General features: G+C 51.1%; 8 non-coding genes across 8 annotated transcripts; all 8 read left to right on the forward strand.

The window, feature by feature from the left end:
* Positions 1 to 97: 97 nt before the first annotated feature.
* Positions 98 to 289, forward strand: LOC132810585 (U2 spliceosomal RNA). The gene has a single exon (XR_009642949.1). It is a non-coding gene; the product is annotated as a U2 spliceosomal RNA (small nuclear RNA).
* Positions 290 to 2,086: 1,797 nt separating this feature from the next.
* LOC132810587 (U2 spliceosomal RNA) lies at positions 2,087 to 2,278 on the forward strand. The gene has a single exon (XR_009642951.1). It is a non-coding gene; the product is annotated as a U2 spliceosomal RNA (small nuclear RNA).
* Positions 2,279 to 4,077: 1,799 nt separating this feature from the next.
* Positions 4,078 to 4,269, forward strand: LOC132810588 (U2 spliceosomal RNA). The gene has a single exon (XR_009642952.1). It is a non-coding gene; the product is annotated as a U2 spliceosomal RNA (small nuclear RNA).
* A 1,795-nt stretch (positions 4,270 to 6,064) lies between these two features.
* Positions 6,065 to 6,256, forward strand: LOC132810589 (U2 spliceosomal RNA). Its single transcript, XR_009642953.1, has one exon. It is a non-coding gene; the product is annotated as a U2 spliceosomal RNA (small nuclear RNA).
* Positions 6,257 to 8,057: 1,801 nt separating this feature from the next.
* LOC132810598 (U2 spliceosomal RNA) lies at positions 8,058 to 8,248 on the forward strand. The gene has a single exon (XR_009642962.1). It is a non-coding gene; the product is annotated as a U2 spliceosomal RNA (small nuclear RNA).
* A 1,798-nt stretch (positions 8,249 to 10,046) lies between these two features.
* Positions 10,047 to 10,237, forward strand: LOC132810599 (U2 spliceosomal RNA). Its single transcript, XR_009642963.1, has one exon. It is a non-coding gene; the product is annotated as a U2 spliceosomal RNA (small nuclear RNA).
* Positions 10,238 to 12,034: 1,797 nt separating this feature from the next.
* On the forward strand, positions 12,035 to 12,226 carry LOC132810590 (U2 spliceosomal RNA). Its single transcript, XR_009642954.1, has one exon. It is a non-coding gene; the product is annotated as a U2 spliceosomal RNA (small nuclear RNA).
* Positions 12,227 to 14,023: 1,797 nt separating this feature from the next.
* Positions 14,024 to 14,215, forward strand: LOC132810591 (U2 spliceosomal RNA). Its single transcript, XR_009642955.1, has one exon. It is a non-coding gene; the product is annotated as a U2 spliceosomal RNA (small nuclear RNA).
* The last annotated feature ends 1,036 nt before the right edge of the window (positions 14,216 to 15,251 follow it).

A 15,251-nucleotide genomic window follows, 5' to 3' on the forward strand; every position in this document is an offset into this window, starting at 1 on the left:
GTAGACGGTAAGGGAATAAAGGAACTTTGAATATCATCAAACTGATGGAAAGGATAGTCGGCAAATATGACCTCCACCGTTGGAGTATTAATGTGCTATCGCTTCTCGGCCTTTTGGCTTGGAATATGTGTAGTTTCTGTTCTTATCAGTTTAATCGCTGATATCTCCCGAAGGTGGGAGTGTTTGTATTAAATGGATTTTTGGAGCAGGGAGATGGCTTAAGGGCTTGCTCTGTCCTCTCCATGTATCAGCCTGGTATTGCAGTGTTTCCAGGAATGGTGCACCCAACGCTTACCCAAGTTCAAAAGCAGGTGAATGCAATGTGAATCTCTTGCCTTTGCTAGTTTGCCGTGTTGATGGCAGTCAGTGATTGTTGCATCTATTGTCTTTTCAGTTGCAGGAAACTATCGTCTTTTGTTACGGGTTTTCTGTCTTATGAACCTGCTCTGCAGTTACCTGATGAAGGTGCAGCACGCTGAAAGCCAGGACAGGGGTAACCCCAACGTGCTACAGGGAACATTCTGGAACCAGGGGCCTGCCAGGAAGGTAACTTGCCAATTTGAATGAATGGATTTGCCCTTGTCTGCCGTTTTGGGCTTCTGCGGTCGTTCTTGGAACGTATCCCACCGATGGTACGGCGGTGGCGGGGGGTGGGGTGACTGCTGTAATTTCAAAGAACCCCGTTGGGCTGAAACCTGGTGTTGTGGGATTTTTAACACAGTCAAATCAGGTTGTGGGATCCCATGACTCAGCCAATGTCAACTGGCTATCAGATCAGCCCCCACAGCCCCTTCCCAACCCCCCGCCTCCCCCCCCCACCCCCGAGGCAACAAATTTATCCTAATATTTTCTTGAACAAGGAAGAAATGTCTTTAGTCTGTTTCCTGAATAGAGTGAAACCCCCATCTCTGTTTGTTTCTTCGCAAACTACTGTACGGAAGCGACCTGCTTTAGTAGCTACGTCTGTACGTAAAGATTATTCACGCAGACGATCGCCCAAGGCTGGAACTGGCTTCAGCTCCCTGGTGCCACCAGGCAGCCGTACTAACCACTGATCCACTGTGCCACCCGTACGATTTGGAACGATTTGTCATCATTTGCGGTGCAAGTAGCGAAACAGTTGTCAGTTTGTCAACTGGGTCGGATTATAATGTTGTCAGCGATCTGCAGCAATGTGAACGGAGATGTCGAATCGAGCTGCTGGTGGTGATGAGGCGCGCTTGCAGCGTGACATGTTTACACGGGGAGATCAGCTCCCTCCCCATTCTCCACAGAGAGTCGGATACAAGTAGAGAGGATATTGAAAGTGGACGATAAAGAAAGGGTGCACGGACGTAATTCGCTTTTCGCAACTTTTCGGATTGATGCGGAATGCCGAGGAGCGAATCCTGTACGTGAGGGAAACGATGATTGGCATTTATGGGCAAGCTACACCAACACAAGGGGAGGCAATGAATAGGATCTTTCCGTCAAGGCCAACATTTCTCGCCATGCCGAGATCAGCCTGGTGGTGAGCTGCTCTCTCGAACCGCTGCAGTCCAAGTGCTGTCGGTAGCCCCGCGATGCTGTTTGGGCGGGGATTCCCGATTTTGACCCGGTAACACCGGAGGAACAAGGACATATTTGCAATTCAGGACAGCGAGTGCCTCGGCGGGGGGAGAACTTGCGAATGGTGGTGTTCCCGTGGATCTGCTGCCGTCATCCTTCGAGGCTGCGTTGGCCATGGGTTTGCAAGGTGCTGCCTGAGGAATTCTGGTGAATCTTGTAGATGCCGGGGGAATGAATGACCCTGCCGCCGCCGCTGTCCCCGATCACCGGGAGAAACCTCTCTGCAGTCGACCTGACGTGCGGTGGCTCCGGCCCGTGCCATCTGATTGGTCGTCAGCGCGACCTACGCGGCTACGTAACAGATGGACAGAAAAGCACGGGGAAAGCACAGCGACTGCTGCAGAGTGATCTTCCGGTCTGGTTGGATATCTTGGAAGGAAGGTAGACGGTAAGGGAATAAAGGAACTTTGAATATCATCAAACTGATGGAAAGGATAGTCGGCAAATATGACCTCCACCGTTGGAGTATTAATGTGCTATCGCTTCTCGGCCTTTTGGCTTGGAATATGTGTAGTTTCTGTTCTTATCAGTTTAATCGCTGATATCTCCCGAAGGTGGGAGTGTTTGTATTAAATGGATTTTTGGAGCAGGGAGATGGCTTAAGGGCTTGCTCTGTCCTCTCCATGTATCAGCCTGGTATTGCAGTGTTTCCAGGAATGGTGCACCCAACGCTTACCCAAGTTCAAAAGCAGGTGAATGCAATGTGAATCTCTTGCCTTTGCTAGTTTGCCGTGTTGATGGCAGTCAGTGATTGTTGCATCTATTGTCTTTTCAGTTGCAGGAAACTATCGTCTTTTGTTACGGGTTTTCTGTCTTATGAACCTGCTCTGCAGTTACCTGATGAAGGTGCAGCACGCTGAAAGCCAGGACAGGGGTAACCCCAACGTGCTACAGGGAACATTCTGGAACCAGGGGCCTGCCAGGAAGGTAACTTGCCAATTTGAATGAATGGATTTGCCCTTGTCTGCCGTTTTGGGCTTCTGCGGTCGTTCTTGGAACGTATCCCACCGATGGTACGGCGGTGGCGGGGGGTGGGGTGACTGCTGTAATTTCAAAGAACCCCGTTGGGCTGAAACCTGGTGTTGTGGGATTTTTAACACAGTCAAATCAGGTTGTGGGATCCCATGACTCAGCCAATGTCAAATGGCTATCAGATCAGCCCCCACAGCCCCTTCCCAACCCCCCCGCCTCCCCCCCCACCCCCGAGGCAACAAATTTATCCTAATATTTTCTTGAACAAGGAAGAAATGTCTTTAGTCTGTTTCCTGAATAGAGTGAAACCCCCATCTCTGTTTGTTTCTTCGCAAACTACTGTACGGAAGCGACCTGCTTTAGTAGCTACGTCTGTACGTAAAGATTATTCACGCAGACGATCGCCCAAGGCTGGAACTGGCTTCAGCTCCCTGGTGCCACCAGGCAGCCGTACTAACCACTGATCCACTGTGCCACCCGTACGATTTGGAACGATTTGTCATCATTTGCGGTGCAAGTAGCGAAACAGTTGTCAGTTTGTCAACTGGGTCGGATTATAATGTTGTCAGCGATCTGCAGCAATGTGAACGGAGATGTCGAATCGAGCTGCTGGTGGTGATGAGGCGCGCTTGCAGCGTGACATGTTTACACGGGGAGATCAGCTCCCTCCCCATTCTCCACAGAGAGTCGGATACAAGTAGAGAGGATATTGAAAGTGGACGATAAAGAAAGGGTGCACGGACGTAATTCGCTTTTCGCAACTTTTCGGATTGATGCGGAATGCCGAGGAGCGAATCCTGTACGTGAGGGAAACGATGATTGGCATTTATGGGCAAGCTACACCAACACAAGGGAGGCAATGAATAGGATCTTTCCGTCAAGGCCAACATTTCTCGCCCATGCCGAGATCAGCCTGGTGGTGAGCTGCTCTCTCGAACCGCTGCAGTCCAAGTGCTGTCGGTAGCCCCGCGATGCTGTTTGGGCGGGGATTCCCGATTTTGACCCGGTAACACCGGAGGAACAAGGACATATTTGCAATTCAGGACAGCGAGTGCCTCGGCGGGGGGGAGAACTTGCGAATGGTGGTGTTCCCGTGGATCTGCTGCCGTCATCCTTCGAGGCTGCGTTGGCCATGGGTTTTGCAAGGTGCTGCCTGAGGAATTCTGGTGAATCTTGTAGATGCCGGGGGAATGAATGACCCTGCCGCCGCCGCTGTCCCCGATCACCGGGAGAAACCTCTCTGCAGTCGACCTGACGTGCGGTGGCTCCGGCCCGTGCCATCTGATTGGTCGTCAGCGCGACCTACGCGGCTACGTAACAGATGGACAGAAAAGCACGGGGAAAGCACAGCGACTGCTGCAGAGTGATCTTCCGGTCTGGTTGGATATCTTGGAAGGAAGGTAGACGGTAAGGGAATAAAGGAACTTTGAATATCATCAAACTGATGGAAAGGATAGTCGGCAAATATGACCTCCACCGTTGGAGTATTAATGTGCTATCGCTTCTCGGCCTTTTGGCTTGGAATATGTGTAGTTTCTGTTCTTATCAGTTTAATCGCTGATATCTCCCGAAGGTGGGAGTGTTTGTATTAAATGGATTTTTGGAGCAGGGAGATGGCTTAAGGGCTTGCTCTGTCCTCTCCATGTATCAGCCTGGTATTGCAGTGTTTCCAGGAATGGTGCACCCAACGCTTACCCAAGTTCAAAAGCAGGTGAATGCAATGTGAATCTCTTGCCTTTGCTAGTTTGCCGTGTTGATGGCAGTCAGTGATTGTTGCATCTATTGTCTTTTCAGTTGCAGGAAACTATCGTCTTTTGTTACGGGTTTTCTGTCTTATGAACCTGCTCTGCAGTTACCTGATGAAGGTGCAGCACGCTGAAAGCCAGGACAGGGGTAACCCCAACGTGCTACAGGGAACATTCTGGAACCAGGGGCCTGCCAGGAAGGTAACTTGCCAATTTGAATGAATGGATTTGCCCTTGTCTGCCGTTTTGGGCTTCTGCGGTCGTTCTTGGAACGTATCCCACCGATGGTACGGCGGTGGCGGGGGGTGGGGTGACTGCTGTAATTTCAAAGAACCCCGTTGGGCTGAAACCTGGTGTTGTGGGATTTTTAACACAGTCAAATCAGGTTGTGGGATCCATGACTCAGCCAATGTCAAATGGCTATCAGATCAGCCCCCACAGCCCCTTCCCAACCCCCCCGCCTCCCCCCCCACCCCCGAGGCAACAAATTTATCCTAATATTTTCTTGAACAAGGAAGAAATGTCTTTAGTCTGTTTCCTGAATAGAGTGAAACCCCCATCTCTGTTTGTTTCTTCGCAAACTACTGTACGGAAGCGACCTGCTTTAGTAGCTACGTCTGTACGTAAAGATTATTCACGCAGACGATCGCCCAAGGCTGGAACTGGCTTCAGCTCCCTGGTGCCACCAGGCAGCCGTACTAACCACTGATCCACTGTGCCACCCGTACGATTTGGAACGATTTGTCATCATTTGCGGTGCAAGTAGCGAAACAGTTGTCAGTTTGTCAACTGGGTCGGATTATAATGTTGTCAGCGATCTGCAGCAATGTGAACGGAGATGTCGAATCGAGCTGCTGGTGGTGATGAGGCGCGCTTGCAGCGTGACATGTTTACACGGGGAGATCAGCTCCCTCCCCATTCTCCACAGAGAGTCGGATACAAGTAGAGAGGATATTGAAAGTGGACGATAAAGAAAGGGTGCACGGACGTAATTCGCTTTTCGCAACTTTTCGGATTGATGCGGAATGCCGAGGAGCGAATCCTGTACGTGAGGGAAACGATGATTGGCATTTATGGGCAAGCTACACCAACACAAGGGGAGGCAATGAATAGGATCTTTCCGTCAAGGCCAACATTTCTCGCCCATGCCGAGATCAGCCTGGTGGTGAGCTGCTCTCTCGAACCGCTGCAGTCCAAGTGCTGTCGGTAGCCCCGCGATGCTGTTTGGGCGGGGATTCCCGATTTTGACCCGGTAACACCGGAGGAACAAGGACATATTTGCAATTCAGGACAGCGAGTGCCTCGGCGGGGGGAGAACTTGCGAATGGTGGTGTTCCCGTGGATCTGCTGCCGTCATCCTTCGAGGCTGCGTTGGCCATGGGTTTGCAAGGTGCTGCCTGAGGAATTCTGGTGAATCTTGTAGATGCCGGGGAATGAATGACCCTGCCGCCGCCGCTGTCCCCGATCACCGGGAGAAACCTCTCTGCAGTCGACCTGACGTGCGGTGGCTCCGGCCCGTGCCATCTGATTGGTCGTCAGCGCGACCTACGCGGCTACGTAACAGATGACAGAAAAGCACGGGGAAAGCACAGCGACTGCTGCAGAGTGATCTTCCGGTCTGGTTGGATATCTTGGAAGGAAGGTAGACGGTAAGGGAATAAAGGAACTTTGAATATCATCAAACTGATGGAAAGGATAGTCGGCAAATATGACCTCCACCGTTGGAGTATTAATGTGCTATCGCTTCTCGGCCTTTTGGCTTGGAATATGTGTAGTTTCTGTTCTTATCAGTTTAATCGCTGATATCTCCCGAAGGTGGGAGTGTTTGTATTAAATGGATTTTTGGAGCAGGGAGATGGCTTAAGGGCTTGCTCTGTCCTCTCCATGTATCAGCCTGGTATTGCAGTGTTTCCAGGAATGGTGCACCCAACGCTTACCCAAGTTCAAAAGCAGGTGAATGCAATGTGAATCTCTTGCCTTTGCTAGTTTGCCGTGTTGATGGCAGTCAGTGATTGTTGCATCTATTGTCTTTTCAGTTGCAGGAAACTATCGTCTTTTGTTACGGGTTTTCTGTCTTATGAACCTGCTCTGCAGTTACCTGATGAAGGTGCAGCACGCTGAAAGCCAGGACAGGGGTAACCCCAACGTGCTACAGGAACATTCTGGAACCAGGGGCCTGCCAGGAAGGTAACTTGCCAATTTGAATGAATGGATTTGCCCTTGTCTGCCGTTTTGGGCTTCTGCGGTCGTTCTTGGAACGTATCCCACCGATGGTACGGCGGTGGCGGGGGGTGGGGTGACTGCTGTAATTTCAAAGAACCCCGTTGGGCTGAAACCTGGTGTTGTGGGATTTTTAACACAGTCAAATCAGGTTGTGGGATCCCATGACTCAGCCAATGTCAAATGGCTATCAGATCAGCCCCCACAGCCCCTTCCCAACCCCCCCGCCTCCCCCCCCCCACCCCGAGGCAACAAATTTATCCTAATATTTTCTTGAACAAGGAAGAAATGTCTTTAGTCTGTTTCCTGAATAGAGTGAAACCCCCCATCTCTGTTTGTTTCTTCGCAAACTACTGTACGGAAGCGACCTGCTTTAGTAGCTACGTCTGTACGTAAAGATTATTCACGCAGACGATCGCCCAAGGCTGGAACTGGCTTCAGCTCCCTGGTGCCACCAGGCAGCCGTACTAACCACTGATCCACTGTGCCACCCGTACGATTTGGAACGATTTGTCATCATTTGCGGTGCAAGTAGCGAAACAGTTGTCAGTTTGTCAACTGGGTCGGATTATAATGTTGTCAGCGATCTGCAGCAATGTGAACGGAGATGTCGAATCGAGCTGCTGGTGGTGATGAGGCGCGCTTGCAGCGTGACATGTTTACACGGGGAGATCAGCTCCCTCCCCATTCTCCACAGAGAGTCGGATACAAGTAGAGAGGATATTGAAAGTGGACGATAAAGAAAGGGTGCACGGACGTAATTCGCTTTTCGCAACTTTTCGGATTGATGCGGAATGCCGAGGAGCGAATCCTGTACGTGAGGGAAACGATGATTGGCATTTATGGGCAAGCTACACCAACACAAGGGGAGGCAATGAATAGGATCTTTCCGTCAAGGCCAACATTTCTCGCCCATGCCGAGATCAGCCTGGTGGTGAGCTGCTCTCTCGAACCGCTGCAGTCCAAGTGCTGTCGGTAGCCCCGCGATGCTGTTTGGGCGGGGATTCCCGATTTTGACCCGGTAACACCGGAGGAACAAGGACATATTTGCAATTCAGGACAGCGAGTGCCTCGGCGGGGGGGAGAACTTGCGAATGGTGGTGTTCCCGTGGATCTGCTGCCGTCATCCTTCGAGGCTGCGTTGGCCATGGGTTTTGCAAGGTGCTGCCTGAGGAATTCTGGTGAATCTTGTAGATGCCGGGGGAATGAATGACCCTGCCGCCGCCGCTGTCCCCGATCACCGGGAGAAACCTCTCTGCAGTCGACCTGACGTGCGGTGGCTCCGGCCCGTGCCATCTGATTGGTCGTCAGCGCGACCTACGCGGCTACGTAACAGATGGACAGAAAAGCACGGGGAAAGCACAGCGACTGCTGCAGAGTGATCTTCCGGTCTGGTTGGATATCTTGGAAGGAAGGTAGACGGTAAGGGAATAAAGGAACTTTGAATATCATCAAACTGATGGAAAGGATAGTCGGCAAATATGACCTCCACCGTTGGAGTATTAATGTGCTATCGCTTCTCGGCCTTTTGGCTTGGAATATGTGTAGTTTCTGTTCTTATCAGTTTAATCGCTGATATCTCCCGAAGGTGGGAGTGTTTGTATTAAATGGATTTTTGGAGCAGGGAGATGGCTTAAGGGCTTGCTCTGTCCTCTCCATGTATCAGCCTGGTATTGCAGTGTTTCCAGAATGGTGCACCCAACGCTTACCCAAGTTCAAAAGCAGGTGAATGCAATGTGAATCTCTTGCCTTTGCTAGTTTGCCGTGTTGATGGCAGTCAGTGATTGTTGCATCTATTGTCTTTTCAGTTGCAGGAAACTATCGTCTTTTGTTACGGGTTTTCTGTCTTATGAACCTGCTCTGCAGTTACCTGATGAAGGTGCAGCACGCTGAAAGCCAGGACAGGGGTAACCCCAACGTGCTACAGGGAACATTCTGGAACCAGGGGCCTGCCAGGAAGGTAACTTGCCAATTTGAATGAATGGATTTGCCCTTGTCTGCCGTTTTGGGCTTCTGCGGTCGTTCTTGGAACGTATCCCACCGATGGTACGGCGGTGGCGGGGGGGTGGGGTGACTGCTGTAATTTCAAAGAACCCCGTTGGGCTGAAACCTGGTGTTGTGGGATTTTTAACACAGTCAAATCAGGTTGTGGGATCCCATGACTCAGCCAATGTCAAATGGCTATCAGATCAGCCCCCACAGCCCCTTCCCAACCCCCCGCCTCCCCCCCCACCCCCGAGGCAACAAATTTATCCTAATATTTTCTTGAACAAGGAAGAAATGTCTTTAGTCTGTTCCTGAATAGAGTGAAACCCCCATCTCTGTTTGTTTCTTCGCAAACTACTGTACGGAAGCGACCTGCTTTAGTAGCTACGTCTGTACGTAAAGATTATTCACGCAGACGATCGCCCAAGGCTGGAACTGGCTTCAGCTCCCTGGTGCCACCAGGCAGCCGTACTAACCACTGATCCACTGTGCCACCCGTACGATTTGGAACGATTTGTCATCATTTGCGGTGCAAGTAGCGAAACAGTTGTCAGTTTGTCAACTGGGTCGGATTATAATGTTGTCAGCGATCTGCAGCAATGTGAACGGAGATGTCGAATCGAGCTGCTGGTGGTGATGAGGCGCGCTTGCAGCGTGACATGTTTACACGGGGAGATCAGCTCCCTCCCCATTCTCCACAGAGAGTCGGATACAAGTAGAGAGGATATTGAAAGTGGACGATAAAGAAAGGGTGCACGGACGTAATTCGCTTTTCGCAACTTTTCGGATTGATGCGGAATGCCGAGGAGCGAATCCTGTACGTGAGGGAAACGATGATTGGCATTTATGGGCAAGCTACACCAACACAAGGGGAGGCAATGAATAGGATCTTTCCGTCAAGGCCAACATTTCTCGCCCATGCCGAGATCAGCCTGGTGGTGAGCTGCTCTCTCGAACCGCTGCAGTCCAAGTGCTGTCGGTAGCCCCGCGATGCTGTTTGGGCGGGGATTCCCGATTTTGACCCGGTAACACCGGAGGAACAAGGACATATTTGCAATTCAGGACAGCGAGTGCCTCGGCGGGGGGGAGAACTTGCGAATGGTGGTGTTCCCGTGGATCTGCTGCCGTCATCCTTCGAGGCTGCGTTGGCCATGGGTTTGCAAGGTGCTGCCTGAGGAATTCTGGTGAATCTTGTAGATGCCGGGGGAATGAATGACCCTGCCGCCGCCGCTGTCCCCGATCACCGGGAGAAACCTCTCTGCAGTCGACCTGACGTGCGGTGGCTCCGGCCCGTGCCATCTGATTGGTCGTCAGCGCGACCTACGCGGCTACGTAACAGATGGACAGAAAAGCACGGGGAAAGCACAGCGACTGCTGCAGAGTGATCTTCCGGTCTGGTTGGATATCTTGGAAGGAAGGTAGACGGTAAGGGAATAAAGGAACTTTGAATATCATCAAACTGATGGAAAGGATAGTCGGCAAATATGACCTCCACCGTTGGAGTATTAATGTGCTATCGCTTCTCGGCCTTTTGGCTTGGAATATGTGTAGTTTCTGTTCTTATCAGTTTAATCGCTGATATCTCCCGAAGGTGGGAGTGTTTGTATTAAATGGATTTTTGGAGCAGGGAGATGGCTTAAGGGCTTGCTCTGTCCTCTCCATGTATCAGCCTGGTATTGCAGTGTTTCCAGAATGGTGCACCCAACGCTTACCCAAGTTCAAAAGCAGGTGAATGCAATGTGAATCTCTTGCCTTTGCTAGTTTGCCGTGTTGATGGCAGTCAGTGATTGTTGCATCTATTGTCTTTTCAGTTGCAGGAAACTATCGTCTTTTGTTACGGGTTTTCTGTCTTATGAACCTGCTCTGCAGTTACCTGATGAAGGTGCAGCACGCTGAAAGCCAGGACAGGGGTAACCCCAACGTGCTACAGGGAACATTCTGGAACCAGGGGCCTGCCAGGAAGGTAACTTGCCAATTTGAATGAATGGATTTGCCCTTGTCTGCCGTTTTGGGCTTCTGCGGTCGTTCTTGGAACGTATCCCACCGATGGTACGGCGGTGGCGGGGGGTGGGGTGACTGCTGTAATTTCAAAGAACCCCGTTGGGCTGAAACCTGGTGTTGTGGGATTTTTAACACAGTCAAATCAGGTTGTGGGATCCCATGACTCAGCCAATGTCAAATGGCTATCAGATCAGCCCCCACAGCCCCTTCCCAACCCCCCCGCCTCCCCCCCCACCCCGAGGCAACAAATTTATCCTAATATTTTCTTGAACAAGAAAGAAATGTCTTTAGTCTGTTTCCTGAATAGAGTGAAACCCCCATCTCTGTTTGTTTCTTCGCAAACTACTGTACGGAAGCGACCTGCTTTAGTAGCTACGTCTGTACGTAAAGATTATTCACGCAGACGATCGCCCAAGGCTGGAACTGGCTTCAGCTCCCTGGTGCCACCAGGCAGCCGTACTAACCACTGATCCACTGTGCCACCCGTACGATTTGGAACGATTTGTCATCATTTGCGGTGCAAGTAGCGAAACAGTTGTCAGTTTGTCAACTGGGTCGGATTATAATGTTGTCAGCGATCTGCAGCAATGTGAACGGAGATGTCGAATCGAGCTGCTGGTGGTGATGAGGCGCGCTTGCAGCGTGACATGTTTACACGGGGAGATCAGCTCCCTCCCCATTCTCCACAGAGAGTCGGATACAAGTAGAGAGGATATTGAAAGTGGACGATAAAGAAAGGGTGCACGGACGTAATTCGCTTTTCGCAACTTTTCGGATTGATGCGGAATGCCGAGGAGCGAATCCTGTACGTGAGGGAAACGATGATTGGCATTTATGGGCAAGCTACACCAACACAAGGGGAGGCAATGAATAGGATCTTTCCGTCAAGGCCAACATTTCTCGCCCATGCCGAGATCAGCCTGGTGGTGAGCTGCTCTCTCGAACCGCTGCAGTCCAAGTGCTGTCGGTAGCCCCGCGATGCTGTTTGGGCGGGGATTCCCGATTTTGACCCGGTAACACCGGAGGAACAAGGACATATTTGCAATTCAGGACAGCGAGTGCCTCGGCGGGGGGAGAACTTGCGAATGGTGGTGTTCCCGTGGATCTGCTGCCGTCATCCTTCGAGGCTGCGTTGGCCATGGGTTTGCAAGGTGCTGCCTGAGGAATTCTGGTGAATCTTGTAGATGCCGGGGGAATGAATGACCCTGCCGCCGCCGCTGTCCCCGATCACCGGGAGAAACCTCTCTGCAGTCGACCTGACGTGCGGTGGCTCCGGCCCGTGCCATCTGATTGGTCGTCAGCGCGACCTACGCGGCTACGTAACAGATGGACAGAAAAGCACGGGGAAAGCACAGCGACTGCTGCAGAGTGATCTTCCGGTCTGGTTGGATATCTTGGAAGGAAGGTAGACGGTAAGGGAATAAAGGAACTTTGAATATCATCAAACTGATGGAAAGGATAGTCGGCAAATATGACCTCCACCGTTGGAGTATTAATGTGCTATCGCTTCTCGGCCTTTTGGCTTGGAATATGTGTAGTTTCTGTTCTTATCAGTTTAATCGCTGATATCTCCCGAAGGTGGGAGTGTTTGTATTAAATGGATTTTTGGAGCAGGGAGATGGCTTAAGGGCTTGCTCTGTCCTCTCCATGTATCAGCCTGGTATTGCAGTGTTTCCAGGAATGGTGCACCCAACGCTTACCCAAGTTCAAAAGCAGGTGAATGCAATGTGAATCTCTTGCCTTTGCTAGTTTGCCGTGTTGATGGCAGTCAGTGATTGTTGCATCTATTGTCTTTTCAGTTGCAGGAAACTATCGTCTTTTGTTACGGGTTTTCTGTCTTATGAACCTGCTCTGCAGTTACCTGATGAAGGTGCAGCACGCTGAAAGCCAGGACAGGGGTAACCCCAACGTGCTACAGGGAACATTCTGGAACCAGGGGCCTGCCAGGAAGGTAACTTGCCAATTTGAATGAATGGATTTGCCCTTGTCTGCCGTTTTGGGCTTCTGCGGTCGTTCTTGGAACGTATCCCACCGATGGTACGGCGGTGGCGGGGGGTGGGGTGACTGCTGTAATTTCAAAGAACCCCGTTGGGCTGAAACCTGGTGTTGTGGGATTTTTAACACAGTCAAATCAGGTTGTGGGATCCCATGACTCAGCCAATGTCAAATGGCTATCAGATCAGCCCCCACAGCCCCTTCCCAACCCCCCCGCCTCCCCCCCCAACCCCGAGGCAACAAATTTATCCTAATATTTTCTTGAACAAGGAAGAAATGTCTTTAGTCTGTTTCCTGAATAGAGTGAAACCCCCATCTCTGTTTGTTTCTTCGCAAACTACTGTACGGAAGCGACCTGCTTTAGTAGCTACGTCTGTACGTAAAGATTATTCACGCAGACGATCGCCCAAGGCTGGAACTGGCTTCAGCTCCCTGGTGCCACCAGGCAGCCGTACTAACCACTGATCCACTGTGCCACCCGTACGATTTGGAACGATTTGTCATCATTTGCGGTGCAAGTAGCGAAACAGTTGTCAGTTTGTCAACTGGGTCGGATTATAATGTTGTCAGCGATCTGCAGCAATGTGAACGGAGATGTCGAATCGAGCTGCTGGTGGTGATGAGGCGCGCTTGCAGCGTGACATGTTTACACGGGGAGATCAGCTCCCTCCCCATTCTCCACAGAGAGTCGGATACAAGTAGAGAGGATATTGAAAGTGGACGATAAAGAAAGGGTGCACGGACGTAATTCGCTTTTCGCAACTTTTCGGATTGATGCGGAATGCCGAGGAGCGAATCCTGTACGTGAGGGAAACGATGATTGGCATTTATGGGCAAGCTACACCAACACAAGGGGAGGCAATGAATAGGATCTTTCCGTCAAGGCCAACATTTCTCGCCCATGCCGAGATCAGCCTGGTGGTGAGCTGCTCTCTCGAACCGCTGCAGTCCAAGTGCTGTCGGTAGCCCCGCGATGCTGTTTGGGCGGGGATTCCCGATTTTGACCCGGTAACACCGGAGGAACAAGGACATATTTGCAATTCAGGACAGCGAGTGCCTCGGCGGGGGGGAGAACTTGCGAATGGTGGTGTTCCCGTGGATCTGCTGCCGTCATCCTTCGAGGCTGCGTTGGCCATGGGTTTGCAAGGTGCTGCCTGAGGAATTCTGGTGAATCTTGTAGATGCCGGGGGAATGAATGACCCTGCCGCCGCCGCTGTCCCCGATCACCGGAGAAACCTCTCTGCAGTCGACCTGACGTGCGGTGGCTCCGGCCCGTGCCATCTGATTGGTCGTCAGCGCGACCTACGCGGCTACGTAACAGATGGACAGAAAAGCACGGGAAAGCACAGCGACTGCTGCAGAGTGATCTTCCGGTCTGGTTGGATATCTTGGAAGGAAGGTAGACGGTAAGGGAATAAAGGAACTTTGAATATCATCAAACTGATGGAAAGGATAGTCGGCAAATATGACCTCCACCGTTGGAGTATTAATGTGCTATCGCTTCTCGGCCTTTTGGCTTGGAATATGTGTAGTTTCTGTTCTTATCAGTTTAATCGCTGATATCTCCCGAAGGTGGGAGTGTTTGTATTAAATGGATTTTTGGAGCAGGGAGATGGCTTAAGGGCTTGCTCTGTCCTCTCCATGTATCAGCCTGGTATTGCAGTGTTTCCAGGAATGGTGCACCCAACGCTTACCCAAGTTCAAAAGCAGGTGAATGCAATGTGAATCTCTTGCCTTTGCTAGTTTGCCGTGTTGATGGCAGTCAGTGATTGTTGCATCTATTGTCTTTTCAGTTGCAGGAAACTATCGTCTTTTGTTACGGGTTTTCTGTCTTATGAACCTGCTCTGCAGTTACCTGATGAAGGTGCAGCACGCTGAAAGCCAGGACAGGGGTAACCCCAACGTGCTACAGGGAACATTCTGGAACCAGGGGCCTGCCAGGAAGGTAACTTGCCAATTTGAATGAATGGATTTGCCCTTGTCTGCCGTTTTGGGCTTCTGCGGTCGTTCTTGGAACGTATCCCACGATGGTACGGCGGTGGCGGGGGGTGGGGTGACTGCTGTAATTTCAAAGAACCCGTTGGGCTGAAACCTGGTGTTGTGGGATTTTTAACACAGTCAAATCAGGTTGTGGGATCCCATGACTCAGCCAATGTCAAATGGCTATCAGATCAGCCCCCACAGCCCCTTCCCAACCCCCCCGCCTCCCCCCCCACCCCGAGGCAACAAATTTATCCTAATATTTTCTTGAACAAGAAAGAAATGTCTTTAGTCTGTTTCCTGAATAGAGTGAAACCCCCATCTCTGTTTGTTTCTTCGCAAACTACTGTACGGAAGCGACCTGCTTTAGTAGCTACGTCTGTACGTAAAGATTATTCACGCAGACGATCGCCCAAGGCTGGAACTGGCTTCAGCTCCCTGGTGCCACCAGGCAGCCGTACTAACCACTGATCCACTGTGCCACCCGTACGATTTGGAACGATTTGTCATCATTTGCGGTGCAAGTAGCGAAACAGTTGTCAGTTTGTCAACTGGGTCGGATTATAATGTTGTCAGCGATCTGCAGCAATGTGAACGGAGATGTCGAATCGAGCTGCTGGTGGTGATGAGGCGCGCTTGCAGCGTGACATGTTTACACGGGGAGATCAGCTCCCTCCCCATTCTCCACAGAGAGTCGGATACAAGTAGAGAGGATATTGAAAAGTGGACGATAAAGAAAGGGTG

The sequence above is a fragment of the Hemiscyllium ocellatum genome, unplaced genomic scaffold, assembly GCF_020745735.1.
Source record: "Hemiscyllium ocellatum isolate sHemOce1 unplaced genomic scaffold, sHemOce1.pat.X.cur. scaffold_1785_pat_ctg1, whole genome shotgun sequence".
Lineage (NCBI taxonomy): Eukaryota > Metazoa > Chordata > Chondrichthyes > Orectolobiformes > Hemiscylliidae > Hemiscyllium > Hemiscyllium ocellatum.